Source organism: Camelus dromedarius, chromosome 11 (genome assembly GCF_036321535.1).
Source record: "Camelus dromedarius isolate mCamDro1 chromosome 11, mCamDro1.pat, whole genome shotgun sequence".
In the NCBI taxonomy this organism is placed as follows: domain Eukaryota; kingdom Metazoa; phylum Chordata; class Mammalia; order Artiodactyla; family Camelidae; genus Camelus; species Camelus dromedarius.
Window position 1 is genome coordinate 51,279,409 of NC_087446.1, and position 14,722 is coordinate 51,294,130.

General features: G+C 47.2%; 1 protein-coding gene across 1 annotated transcript in view; it reads right to left on the reverse strand.

The window, feature by feature from the left end:
* The window catches only part of SLC38A1 (solute carrier family 38 member 1), a 64,643-nt gene extending 50,720 nt beyond the window's left edge, over positions 1-13,923 (reverse strand). Inside the window, exons 1-2 of the mRNA XM_010989558.3 lie at positions 13,232-13,923; positions 2,028-2,142 (exon numbers count right to left, since the gene is read on the reverse strand). The gene's annotated coding sequence lies outside the window, so the exon portion shown is untranslated. The remainder of the gene's footprint in view (positions 1-2,027; positions 2,143-13,231) is intronic.
* Between the last annotated feature and the right edge of the window lie 799 nt (positions 13,924-14,722).

Genomic DNA, 14,722 nt, shown 5'->3' on the forward strand with positions numbered 1-14,722 from the left:
GGAGGTAAATGCAACCTCGAAAGCAAGGTCTATAAAGCGATGGGAGCCTCACTGGGACAATCTCAGAGAGGCGATGGGGACCATGAAATGAAGCAGAATTTTTGAGATTGTTTTGAATGAGATTTTTTTCAAATGAATGAGATTTTATTGGTTGTTTTTACCTCCAATAGTAAACCCCTTTGAGTGATGTTTTGATATCTTGTCTGATCCTGAATTCCACAAGATGACTGTAACGTGTTGAGTTAAAACTCCAATATGCCCATCTGAGCATCCTAGGCAGCATTGTGCTAGTTGATAATATTTTTAGGACCCCTAGAAAGCACCCCCGAATGATGTTTTTTCAAGAATTTTCTTCTCTTCCCCACAGCTGGGCCCCGCGTTATTTCTTTTCATTCACACAGTCTCCTATCTAGAATGAAACGTTCCTAGTCCCGGAATCCTTTACAACTTCCACAAAGTACATACCGTCTAGGGCCTCAGGTTCCAGGAGCCTCACCCTTCCTGCAGGGCAGGGCCTCTCCTGGAAAGCAGGAAGCCAGGAGCGGAGACTTGAGATCCTTGAACTCCTGGTCTAAGGCCAACCTGGCAGCTCGGGGCGGAGTCTTCCAGCCCGGGTGGTAGTGCTGGAGCCCAGGCCATGATTAATTGCCTTGAGTGCCTTCACACACAGCAGTGAACACGGTCTGTCTTTACTTTGTGAAAGTTGAAGGGCACTAGCAGGGTAAAGCCCGCTCTCACCCCTCGGCCCGCTTTGATGAAAGCTGCACAGAATCCCCTAGGATTCTTGCTCCCCTGGCTCTGGTCTGGACAAGGCCCTTGGAGGCTACTGGACGGATATGGCAGGGCTGCTAGAAAGTTGATGCAGTGGATGGTGTTTCCAATCTGGGTGAAGGAGTCCTTCTTTCTCCACAAACTGGTAGGAAATCGGGCACCGGACAAAAAACTTCCGAGGAGGGGAAAGGTTGCCTAACAATAGACCTGGAGTCTACAGTTTGAATTTAAACTTTCCTATCAATATATGGGTGTGTATACAAATACATACTATATAAAAATATATACTGTATCATATAAAATATAATATACAATATGTATACATATACTATATAAAGTATATATATATAGTATACATAAATACTATGTATATATTAAAGCAATGGGCAAACAAGGCAAAATAAAACCTAAAAAAAAAATAGAGGAAGTTCTGGCCACTAAAACTATGTCAGTATTAGGCAAATGCCAGCACTAAGTTAATCACATAGGATACACGTTTTTCCTTTGGCTTAGAGAGAAATTTATTTTTTCAGTTCCAGAGGCTAGAAGTCCCAGCTCAAGGTGTTGGCAAGTTTTATTTCTCCTGCGGCCTCCCTCCTTGGCTCGCAGACAGCTGCTTTCTTGCTGTGTCTTCATATGGTCTCCCCTCTGTGTGTTGTCTGTGTGCTAATCTCCTCTTTTTTTTTTTTTTTAGAATAAATTTTTATTGTTGCAAAATAACCTATCTGAAATCTAACTTGTTCTTGAAGACGAAAATTGGAAAATGGGGAAAATGAACAAAGTGAGTGACACCTGTCACCCAGGTTAAGGCCACACGTAGAAAATACCACCCATTCAATTTATCAGGTATTTATTGAGTGCCAGGGGATGAAGAGATTTTAAAAGTCTGAAAAGGTCAAATTCTGGGATCTGAGGTAGCTTCAGAGAAAAGTCACAATTGGACTGGCTCTTGAAAAAGAAAAAGAAAAATTTTCTGGTTCTAAAGCTAATATATGCCCGTTGTGGACGCTTTAGAAGAGAACTTGAAAAGAAACTGTGGCACCTAAAGTGGGCCGCTGCTGGATTTTGATGTGTTTCCTCCCTTTTTCCCTGTTTTTTTTCTCCTTTTCTTCATGTAACATTACATTGTAAGCATTTCGACGAAGTGCTTTTTTAGATATATTGGCTCCTTATTAATAAATAATGCAGGTTTTTATAGAAAAATTAGAAAACGCAAGTTTGCAAATGAAGACAGAAACAAATTTTGAAAAAGTCACCTGTTATCTCAGCAAGCAGAGATGATCACTGTGTATATATCGAAGTGTGACCTTCCAGGGTTTTTCTATGCACATAGATGTAGGGCCTGGCACACAGTAGGCACTAAATAAATATCTGTTAAAGGAAAAGAATGAGTACAAATTTTAAAAAGTCTTCATTTACAAAAATGGAAATCATACCATTGAATTTTTAAACGTTTTCACTTAAGTATGATTTCCGATCCTGAGCTATGTCTGTAAACATGGGTTTACACCATTACTGCAAATGCTTCCTTAACTGGCTGACTGGGCCGTAAACTGACATCCAACCTGTTACTGCTGGACAGTCCCACGGCCTGGTGGACAGGAGACTGACAGGTGGACACGGGCCTGAGCTGAGACTTCTCAATGAAGGAGAACATGGCCAAGGGCAAAGAGACAGGGAGTGTTGAGTTCAAGAAACAGAAGAATTATAGTTTCACTGAAAGACAGAAGCAATTATCACACTACACAATTAAATTAAAAGGCCAAATGAAGATGGTGTGACGATCCAGATGTTAACCCAACCACAATTACTATCTCTCAACATTTATAATAGGTTATAAATTACACTTTACTTGACATGGAACATTTCTGATCCTTTACTGCAATCTTAAGTACTCTTAAGAGGCATTATTATCTTGGTATGCTTATTGGTACATTTTACTAACAGTACCAGTGTGAAACACATATATTTCTTCTCTACTCTTCATGGTGTTACGCATCAAAGGAGAGGATACACAGAGAAACCTGTCCGCTCTTACATCGCTCAAAGCCTATGTAAGCAAGTAAGACCATCTCATACAAAGCGACGGTATATCATGAAACATTTGCATCATAGAGACCAAACTACGCAGCAGAACAAAGAATAAGTCCAGAAAGATTTCAGAGATATACACACATACATATGTACATACGGAAAGGAAGGAAGGGAGGGAGAGAGGAAAACGGAGCCTGGAGAAATCAGGTAAGGTTTTACAAAGAGTTCAGACTTGAACTATGTCTAAAAATAGGCAGGATTTAGACTGGGGGTAGGGAAGGCATTACTTGCACTGGGAACAAAAGAGGGAAAGACCTGAAGGATAATGGGCACAGAACACCCACTCAGATGAACGCAGCTAGAGCAGAGGGAGCAAGATGCATGCTCCTGAGTAATAGGAGGTTATACACGTTTGGTAAAAGTTGATCTAAAAACTGTAGCAAGAAAACCAAACCAAAGAATATACCACAATTTAAACATTGTCCAAAATTACTTTTGGGGATAAATAAGCAAAAACATCATTTCAATTGCTAATATACTTTGTGATAGGTGGGCCCGCTTGGTATTTGTTCCCACCACTTTCCCATCCAGTTCTGTAGAGGATGGAAAGTTAGAAAGTACATTTCCCACATTCCTAGAACCCCGCAGCTAGGGTTCTGGACAGGATTTAGATTCCACCAATCAGAGAGCAAAGTGGTGGGGGCCAGGCATCCATTTTGCTGGTACCATTCCAGCAGGTGCAGCCGATATCACTGGAGCCAACCACTGTGGCTGTGAATCCCTGATGGTCAGATTGGCCTAAGTGATGTGTTCCTGGAGCACGCAGTTCAAACAGTGAGAAACCATCTTCCTGGCTTCCTGGTGAAGGCACAGGTAGACGAGTGGTGATGTTCTGGTCATTATTCCCAGAGGTCCGGCCTAAAGCCTGCTCTGCTATCTTTTCTAACAATTTTACAGGCTTTGATTCCCTGTATTAAATTCCTTTTGTTTAACATACATAGAAACATCTCTGTTATATGCAACCGAACTCTGACTGATAGTCTTAATTTTATCTTTTCCTCCCTTAAAACATTTTTATCGTGAGAACTTTTTAAAAAACGAATTCCTTAGTCTCTTTTTGTTTTTGTTTTGTTTTGGGGAGCGTGGTAAGTAATTAGATTTTTTTAAAAAAATTTAATGGAGATTCTGGGGATTGAACCCAGGACCTTGTGCATGCTAAGCACACAATCTACCACTGAGCTATACCCTCCCCCTTGAGAACTTTTAAACATATATAAAAGCGGGCAGAATAGAACAATGAACCCCCATGTACCAATGTATCAACAATTACCATTTCAGGCCAGTCTTGTTGAAGTTTCACCCCCACCATCACACAGAATTATTTTAAAGCAGATCGCAGATATCCGATCATCTGTAAATATTCCAGCACATAGCTCTAAACGGTGAGAACCATGTCACTATCACACCTGGAATATAACGAGGATTCTTTAATGACACTAAATATCGAGGCATGTGTACTTAATTTTAAAACTGTTATGAATCACATTGGTTTTTCATTCTGAAGAGTAAGATCATACTTCTCCTGGCTCAGGTCCTAGGAATCAATTACAGTGGCCAGTGGTCCTGAGAACGTGTTAAGTGGGAGGCCACCGATGGTCCTGTTCATCCTGCCACCTCTTCCCACAATGGCCTGAGCCTATTTTTACACACGTGGGGTCCTTGGATCACCGAGCTCTCAGATGCTAATAATATGGATCTATGAGCTGCTGTTCCTTATTTCAAAAGGCCTCAAACAGGCTAAACAGGTCAGCTAAAATGTCAGGAGTCCTTGCTTTTGGGTAGATTGCATTAATCTGCTGTGATCATCCTAGATTCTGACGGGTAATGTTATGAATCTTTGAATAACAAAAACGGGAAGTGAATTAATATATTAAAGCCGTAGTCAAAACTCACTACACAGTATCCTCAAGGTCTGGATGTTGCTTTGCATATAAATTATACTTCAATTAATATAAAAGCTTGAAGTTGATACCATCTTTGAAAATCTGGGGTCCCTGAGAGGTGGAGAAGGGCCTTTGGTAGCTAAAGGCTGGGAGCCAGTAAACAGTCTCAGAAGAAAAGGTGTTTTCTCTCTTCTTACTCAAGACTCCCGGCTTAACCGGAGCTTGAGGTCTCAGCTCTGCTAGGACCTGGCCTCCCACTTTCTCTTTGTCGGCTTCTCCGACTTCTGTCAATCACACTCAGCTCTGTATCTGGAAAGTAACCCTGAACCACCACCCGCCTCCTCTCTCTTCCCTCAACAGTCTGAACGGCTTGCCCCTGTCCTCATCACTCCCCTGAATCCAGGCTCCACTGGCGAACTCTGGCTCCACCCTCAGGAGCCGTGCTGGCCCCAGGCAAGAAAGTTAACCTCCCCTTGCCTCAGTTTCCTCATCTGTAAAATGGAGATAAAGTAATACCGACCTCACACAGCCGTTGTAAAGATTCCACAATTGGGTCCGTGTGTGGCACTTGTTCTGGCAAGCGATGGTGCCTATCACTGCTAACATCGTTACCACTTCCTAATCAAAGCAAGTGGGCTTTTCTCAGCCCTCATCCCTTCATGTCCTTCCGCAGGAAGGGGCACTGTTTCCTGACCTCCGCCACCGCGCCCCTCCCCGCATCCTCCTGGGCGGGGGCTGCTCCTCCGCCCCCTCCCACCCTCAGGTCAGCCCTGTGGCCCCTCGGTCCCCTCCGCACACTCCACGTTCTTTCCTCTTTAAGTTTCCAGCCTGAAGTGTCAGGCTTCGTGCCACACGGGCATCTTTCAGACCTTTTTTCCCCCAGGCCTTTTCGTTTTGTAAAACTAGAATTCCTCTGCATTTTGAAATCGGATCCGCCTCAGAAATACGACATGATAAAGATCCCATCACTTAGCACGGCACACGTTTCTTCATCTGTAAACCGGGGAGGCTGGAGGGAAGAGACGACCTGTCAGGTCCCGTCCCGCTCAGAAAAAAAGTCCGCAGATGCTCTTGGGACCCCGGCTGCCCCCGGACCTCTCCACGTGGGTGTCTGCCGGGACTTCAGACTCCAGGCGCCCAACTGAACGCGTCACCCGACCTCGCACATCAGCTTTGCTATTTCTGTTCACGATCGTGTTCGTACCCCTGTCACTCAGACGCAGAACCCGAGTATCTAATCAGTCCTTATCAACATTCTTTCATCACCGCCCTTTCTTCCTCTCCCTCCAACCGGCTCCACAATCCGAACCGGGCCGGTCTTTCCCCCAGTCTGCCTACTGAGCCCTACCCTCTCCCATCCACGGAGGCAGATTCTTCCTGAAAATCCCTGTCTTGCACACTCCTCTTCCCACTACTCTACCCCAGGTGCCAATCATAACTGTTCCTAATGTCCACAGGGCGCAGTCCAATCCCTGGAACCTCAAACTCAAAGCCCAGATGGCTCAAAACACTCTCTTAAGACTTCTCTCCCGTGATGCTCTTTCTGAACCTCCCATTCCTGCCATGGGTCTACTCTTGGGCAGTTTTCTGCTTTGCTCCCACATCCCCTTGGCCCTGAGCACGCTTCCCACCCCTGCCCCTTCCCATCAAGCCCACGCCTACTTTAGTACCACATTTCTTTCAAATCCCAGCTTGCTGGCTTTCGTGCCTTTATAAATTTTTTAAAATTTCAAGCCAGCCTTCTCTGTGAGGTCTTTCTCCAATGACCAACCCATGACTGATTATTTATTTGTGATGAATTCTCACAGCACTTTTGCATAGATTACTCACTGGCTTACAACAAGGGTTCTTATACATTTTAACCATCTTTTAATGGAATTACCCCCCCCCCAATTACATTTTCAACCTCTTGAGGACAGGGACCACTTAGCTCCCAAGCACATGATGGTAAATACGTTAACAATAACGATGATGACTAAATTTAAAAAGCAAGCTATGACTATCTGTCTACAGACAATAGAGCAGCAATCCTCAGAAACACAATTTCTCAGGAAATCAAGACAAAAATGGGAAGTTAGCACATGCACAGCCCTACTGCACAGTTTTCATTAAATCTGCCACTTAATTTCTTCTACATTTGATCTGGGCATGTGTGAATTATGTGAAAATACAGTTAAAACTGTAAAGTACTAGGTACATGGAAAGTATTTATCATTCACATCCTGGCCACTCTGTCTGGAATGTTTGAGAATGCTTGGCATAACTTCTACAAGTCCAGAAAGGATTGTACAAAGCAGTGGTTCTCAACTGGGGACCATTTTGGCCCCTGCCCTCAGGGGACATTTGACAATGCCCAGGGACAGTTTTAGTTGTCACAAGTGAGAGGGTGTGGCAGGCTTCAAGTGGAGAGAGATCAGAGTTGCTGCTAAACACCATTTGATGCACAGGACAGCTGTTCACAACACAGCGTTATCCGGCCCCAAATGCCAGGACCCAAGGGTGGGAAGCCCGGTGTTAAAGGAAACTGACCGGGAGATAAGGACGGACCATTTCTGCATGGGGTACAGAGATGAGCTGCTCACTTCCTTGGACAGGTTGCCACCTGCAACCTATTTTGTTCACAAATTTCCGACACCTGCTGCTACCGCCCCACAACTCCTCTGTTCAGATTCCCAGACCATCTTTTAACTGTCTGTTATCAACATGCCCAGCATATGGTATCCAGGAGTTAACCTATCCCTATTCAGATGTTTTGAAACTATTCTGATTTCTCAAAAACAGAAAATACTATGAAGTTAATTAACCTGTAACTCTGGATATAGGAGGGTGGATTGTATATTACCTTTTAAAAACTGAAGTTTAATTTAATTAAAACAGTTAGTTTATTTAAGCAGTGTGAATACCACAAAATTTAAAATCTCATCAACTTAAAATTCATAGATTTAAATAATTATGTACAGTTTAAAAACAGCCTGGGATATTACAGCTTTTGAGAAATTATTTTTCTTACACATGTATGTTTTTGCTCTGCTAATGTCTCTGATTAAGGACTGCTGTTGAACTAAAAACAATGAACAGGAATTTCTTTTTCTTAAAAGCCTCATATAAGTTACGACAGCTAACTCCCAGCAAAATATTCTAGCAAAAACAGAAACAAGGAGAACTTTAAAGCACCACTAAGCAGTGCATGGTAAGAGAACTGTTTATAAAAAGAAATATTTAAAAATATGCCTTCATTTGAAAAGAGAAACCATAATAAAACACACTATAACTTAATATTAAATGATGTTCTTCTCTCTGGACCTCTGTCTTCTCACCTCTAAGTAAGAAGTTCAGATTAACTGATGCATGCTCAAAGATCTCTTCCAGTTTTAAAATTCTCTGAATTTATGATTCTGTAGACTGTTTCTTAATGGCTCACTTTCAGAGATAAGAAGATGGGCTTGTGGACAAGTCTTTTGAGTAGGTTAACAGACTAATAGTCCTCAGTTCTGGCTACACATAAGAATAACCTCCAGAGATTAAAAAAATAGCAGTGATAACCTGCCCCCACTCCAACACACAGCAGTTTCTGGTTTTATTTGTCTAGGATGAACTCTAAGCATGTATATTTTAAATGCTCTACAAGGGACTTTAATGTACTGCCAACATCAAGATCTATAGATTACACTAAGGGTGAAAAAAAAAAAAAAAAAAAAAACCAATACAGCCACAGCCCAAGTAGGTAAGATAAATGAGCAAAGCAGATTCAGCACAAGGAACTGGAGAACACATGTCTCATCTATTTCGGTAGGAATAAGATGGATCTCTTTTTTTCTCCCCCCAAGAAATGCCAGAAATCCAGATTTTTAAAGTGAAATTCTGATATTTAACTGTTGACAACCAATTCCAAACAGTTGTAAAAGGAAGTGTAGGTCACGCAAAATTGACACACACAGGCTTCATTTGGTTCTACAGCCACCAGTTTGTAACCTAAACCAAACCAGTTCAATAAATCCAACACAACTCTTCCCTCTGTGCTGTCCTGCCTCTGTCCCACTCAGAGCCTCCTCCTCCCAGACTCTGGGCCATAACCTCTCCCTTTCCTTTCCATTGTCTCTTTCTTTTCCAATCTTCATCACTCCTAACAGACGGAAACTGAGATCCACACATTAAATCTTTATGTGGCCCAGGCTGTATCCCTGGACTGGCTCATATGCCGGGGAAAATTCAGGTTATAAATTGTAACCTGAGGCTGCAGCTCCATGATGTCAACAACTGGTTGGTTTAGTCGAGTTGGGGAGGAAAAATCAGTCAAGCTCATAATTTCGCATTACCCAGAATTGACCAAGCAACACATGGGAGCTGTCATTTAATTTCTGCTTCTGTTTTGCTTGCTTTTCAAAATCCACTGCATGTTAGAATTATCTCTGGTGTTCTTTTTAAAAAAATTCCCAACTAAATCTGTATCTCTGAAAATGGAGTCCAGGCACTGGCAACTTTTAAAAGACCCCTGGTGAGTCAATGTGATGCCCAAGTTGAGAAACACTAATCTTGATCCATCTCCTAAACCTGAGGATTAGCAGTGTGTGTATCTCTGGCTGATTACCACCTTGAAGAGTTCTTTTAACTTGTTCAAGGATGTGCTCAGCTCTGTTCTCATTGTATCTTCATGACTCTGTGGGTGAGGCAGCTCGGACACTATTATTAGCATTGGACAGGTGAGACAATGAGACATAAATAAATGTCAACTGAGTTGCCCAAGTGGACCCGGCTAGTTATTGGCAAAGACGCAGTCACTTCATCAAGAGTTCCTTGATTGCAAGCCGCATGCTTGCAAAGTTTCCCCAAACTATGGTGCTTCCCAGGACTGAATTCCTTTAAGCTTAGTAAGTAACCCTAACACGCAGGTGGTCGGTAGAAAACTGATGAATCAAAATGTTACCAAAATAACAATTTTTTTTAACATATATGTATTTTAACAATGTTCTTAAAAGACTCAATTTTAGGGTCAGTGTTCTGGGGTGTCTTTCTCTGAAGTCTACAATGCTATTTGGAATATGCTTATTCCCCTTACCTCCAGATCACCTTTCAAAGATTCTCCCAGAGACTGAAAATATTCAAGTAGTTTCCATTAAGATATTTTTTCAGAAAAGTTTTCTTAAATGATTAAATATTCACTAAATATTAGAGGTAAGAGGAACTTTGCTGATCATTTTCCCCCATTCCCTCTGACAGATGAGAACCTGAGGTCCCTTTTCATCTGATATATATGGAGCGCTGACACTGTGCATCCGCTACCTTCATTAAACCTTCAGGATAACTCTATAAGATGGGAACTGCTACCATCACCACCACCATCGTCATCTCATGATTCCCGTTTAACAAGTGAGACAAAAACTGAGGTTCAGAGACAACTTGCCCATGCCCAAGGTATGGTACTTACATCTGACTCAAAGCCCATGTCCTTAGCCCCCACCTTCCATCACCTGGACTGACAATGGTGCAAAAAGTGAAAGATAAACAAATCTTTATGAAAATGCTAAGAGATGATCAGTGAACACTTCTTTGAAGAGGTAAAAAAGTGGCATTTGAGCTAAGCCTTCACAAATATATGGTATTTCAGTAGGCATTCTAGTCTGGAATCAACATCAAGACTGAGGCAGAAAAGTGACAGGGAAGGCATACGGCGAAGTGGGAGAAGGAGGTGGAAAGAAGTGAAGACAGATTGTGGAGGGTCCTGGGAGCCCGGCTAAGGAATTTAGACTTTAACTCAGGCAATCGGAACCCACTGATGACTTTTAGAAGCAAGTTTACTTTAAAATGCAAACTGAGTTTTAGAAATAGAGACCTCGTGGAAGTGTTGAGATTGAATTAGGGGGAGCAGAGCTCGGTCTAGCGGAGACCAACTGGAAGCCCATTACACCTCCTAGCCAGCGACTTCACTCTTCACTATGCACAGTGCTTGCATCTGCTCCCCTGAGGGCACCTCCAGGTCTGCTTCATGGATCTTGCATCCCACAGACTGCTGCAACTGCCCTGTCTAGGTCAAATGACAGAGACCTGAACCTGGGCAGTGGGGATGGAGATGCAAAGACAGGTCTGTGGGGCATTTGCACGGGCCTGGGAACAGCACAGAAGTGGAGTTGGTAGGGGGCGGGGAATAGCTCAGTGGTAGAGCGCAAGCTTAGCATGCAAGAGGTCCTGGGTTCAATCCTCAGCGCCTCTGTTAAAAAAAAAAAAAAAAGTGGAGAGGAGGTAAGAGAAAGAGAAGCAGAGTAGAAAAAGACCCTGACGTTTCAACTTAGAAGAAGGGGACAAATAATGAGACATAGAAAGACAGGGATGGTCAACAGTAGCATAAAGAGGTGAACAAGACATTTTGGCCAAGATCTCAATCCGACAGGCAGCTACCTTGTGCTGGGCATTAGGAGAACAACAATGAGGAAGACTGGTTTTTGCCCTCTAGTTAGCACCCAGAGGGAGGAAAAGACATAACTAGCAAGAACCAGGTGCCTGGTCTCCTAGTCTAAGGACCAGTGTTCCCTCCCCCCTCACACAGGCCCTCCTAGAGGGGCATCTTTCTAAGCATCCTCCCGCATCACATGATCCTGTTTTATTTCTTCACTGCAGGAACAAATCTCTGAAACTCATTTATAGGTGCATTTACTGTCTGTTTCCCCCAGGAGAAGGCAAGCCTCACAAAAGCAGCAACTTTATATCTTGTTAGTTGCTACCTGCCCCAGAAGCCCTCAGGAGGAAACAGTATGTTGGGGGAAAAAAGGTTTGAATAAACCTCATTAAGGTTAGGACCTCAAGCCAAAGGAAGTGAGTTTCCCAATGCCTCAGGCGACATACTGAGAATTGAAGTGACTCCGAGAAATAAAGCTATTTTGCGGTTGGGGAGCAAATCCAAATCCAGGGGGCCTCCCATGGATCTGCATGGATTTCAGGAATACACACCCGGTGAGAGATGTTTAACAATGAGGCCAGCCAGCCACCTAGCTCAGGTTTTATTTCCGTTGTCCTTCTGACGTCAGAAAAAGCACGAGTTGCAGCACAGTTTCTTCTATCCAGGTGACAAATTACAGGCTTGCTGGGCCCTGCAGTCAGCAAACCATAGATTTATTCTCTCCTCCCCCTTGTATTAAAAATGTTAAAACCCACGTTAGCGATATCAGATCCCTTTACAAATGCAAATAAACATCGTTTCAGCGCTCGGGTCTTTTTCGCTCTACTACATGAATCACCATGGAGTCGAATGAAAAAGTATGTGATCCCGGTGGCAGTCAGGTTTCCACCGGAGAACCAGTACTGTAAAAACTGGGTCCGCGCCGTAGAGTGAGACACAAAGGGCTCTCAACTGTAGCACCACCTTCAAGCCCAAGACAGCCTGTGAAAGGCACCCGAAACGCCGTGACGCTGGTGCCGCGAAATTCCTTTTGCCGCCATATGCACTTGAACCTTCTCCGACTGCAGTCCAGCTCACACCCAGGGCTGGGAGACTCTGCAGGGAAGCAGCGCCCAGACAGCCTCCTAACCTGGGGGTCCGGGTGGGTGCTGAGGCGCCCGACGCTCCGGGGGGCGTTTTACGGTGGTAGGGGCTCGCACTAGGGCGCAGGAGTGCTTTCCTCCCGGTCCCGCCGCGGCGAGGCTAAAGGCCTTTGGGGGGCAACGTTTAGGGACGCGAGAGCGATGCGGGGGTGGGGGAGGGGGTGAGAGTGGAGCCCAGGGCAGTCCGCGCCCGGGCCCCGCGTCCCGCTCAAGCGGTGGCCTTTTGTTCACCAGCTCCAGCGGATCCCAGCTCTCAGAACAGCACTTCTTTCTTTCCCTTTCTTCGTTAGGGAAAGAACCTCTTCGGGCGGGAAAGGGCAGTGAGTCACTGCCAGCAACCTTTAGTAACCCCCCGACTCCTCCCCGCATCCTCCAACTCCTCTCGGTTACTGAGAGCCGGGTAGAGCCAGAGAAGGGCCCGCCAGCGTGCTCCCCGGCCCGCAGCCAGTCTCAGAGACCCGGCCGGCCGCACGCACACCCCCGGGGACATCACATGCTCTCCTCAGGGCCCTGCGGACACAGGAAATTCCCCGCAAATGCCCGGCATTCAAACACTCTCCGGGTACGCAGTCGCGCCCTCACCTCGGCTGCGCTCTCCCCACCCCCCAGACCCGCGTGGTCCCTGACCCTTGTATAATTGAACCAGATCTGGTACCATATTCTGCCACTAAGAAATCAGACCCCAAAAGTAAGCCACAGCCCACGCAAAGGTGAAATCAGGGGTCTCCGGCGCCTCCTTATACTTCTGAGGGCGATCAGAGGAACCGGGGATCTGGACTTTTCTTTTCTGAAAAGCAAAATCCGAACGCATCCGGCACAGAGGCGCACTCCTTCCTTTCACGGCTGCATGGATGACTTCTGCGTTACCGCCTCCTCTCACATTTAAAACATCCCTTTCCTCCCCGCCGCCGCTCCCTCGGCTCTCCACCGGGCCCGGAAAATCGCCTTACCTCGGACAATAAAGGGAAAGGTGGCAAAAGGAGACGTCAAGGTGTCCGCCCTCCCGGAATTTTCCCCGGGAGCTGCAGCCGTGCGATGTCCTTTGTGTCAAGGTCTGGCTCCCTCGGCCGGGAAAAGGTGGCCTCCGTCAGCGAGGGCTGGGCGGGGAGGCTTGGCGTGGCGTGGCGGATTTCCGAGGAAGGTGAAGGGCGGCGACCTTCAGGCGGAGCGGTGTGGCTGTCCCAGCCCGCGCTCTCCTGGCTCTCCTCCTCCTTTCGGGGCCGATTGCATCAGAATCTCCCCCTCTCCACCAACCCCCACCCACACTGTGCTCGCACTTACATCCACCCGCTGGGCCGCAGAGGGTCTCGAATCGCAGTCATTCTTTTACTGGAGGCGCGCGTCGCCCTTGCGCATCCATGGCTCGCGACGGCTTAGCCGGGAAAGTCAGGCTATTCCTCCGCGTCCCGCGCGCCGTCGCCTCCCCTCCTGCACGCACTCTCTTTAACCAAAGCTGCGTGTCACTGAGCGATGCCCGTCACATGGTGTCTCTGCCGGCGGCCGCGCCTTGCCTCCTCCCTCTCGCCGCCCGCTGAGGATGCAGCGACCGCGGCTGGCGGAGACTGAGCATCGGGGAAAGAGGGAGGGAGGGAGGGAGGGGTTGCGGGGCACGCGTGTGCGGGGCACGCGTGTGCCGGGAGCGCTGGCGGTGGCACCGGGAGCGGAGGCGCAGCCTGGACACCTGCCCCCACGCCCTCCTGGGGCCCGGCAGCGAGCCCGGAGCCCGGCTGCGGCGGCGGCTGGAGACAGGGAGCCCTCGGGGATGGAGGTGGGGGCGGCTGAGAGGGAGCCAAATGAGGCAAGGAGGGCTGAGCGTTGAGGGGCTGGAGGGCGCATTTTGAGGGGGACGCCAGGGCCCGGCAGGGGCGGGCGAGCGAGGGGAGTTGCATTGTGGGAAGGGCGCCGCGGGAGGATGGCCGCAGGAGCGGCTGGTCCGCGCGCAGCCCGGCGAGCCGCTGGCGGAGACGGAGCGGCGTGTCGACTCCCGGGAATGCACCGAGAGCGCCGGGTTTGGCGGGGAGCGGGCCGCAGTGGCCGGGGCGGCGGCGGGGTGCGCGGGCACCTCTGGAAACCCTTTGTCCGTAACCCGCAGTGGGAGGTGCCTCCCTTCTTCCGGATCCAGCACCCGCAGACCCCGCCAGCAGCCCCTACCCCGAGATCGGTGCAGTGGGGCTCTGTTTGGGGACTGGGTGTGACGCGACCCGAAGGTTTTGCTGAGCTGGGGGCGCACACCTGCCTAGGCGCGAGGCGGCCCGGAGACCCCACGTGACTCCGCCCGGGGCCGGCGCGTCGGGGTTCACTGAGCCGAGCGCCCCAAATCCGGGATTAGCGCGGGCCGAGGGAGCAGGATGGAGGGGAATGGGGCAGCAGGGCCCATTTCCCGTTCTTTCGCTCACTCTTTGTTCCAGGCACAGCCGCTCTCACCAACTGGACACTTCCTT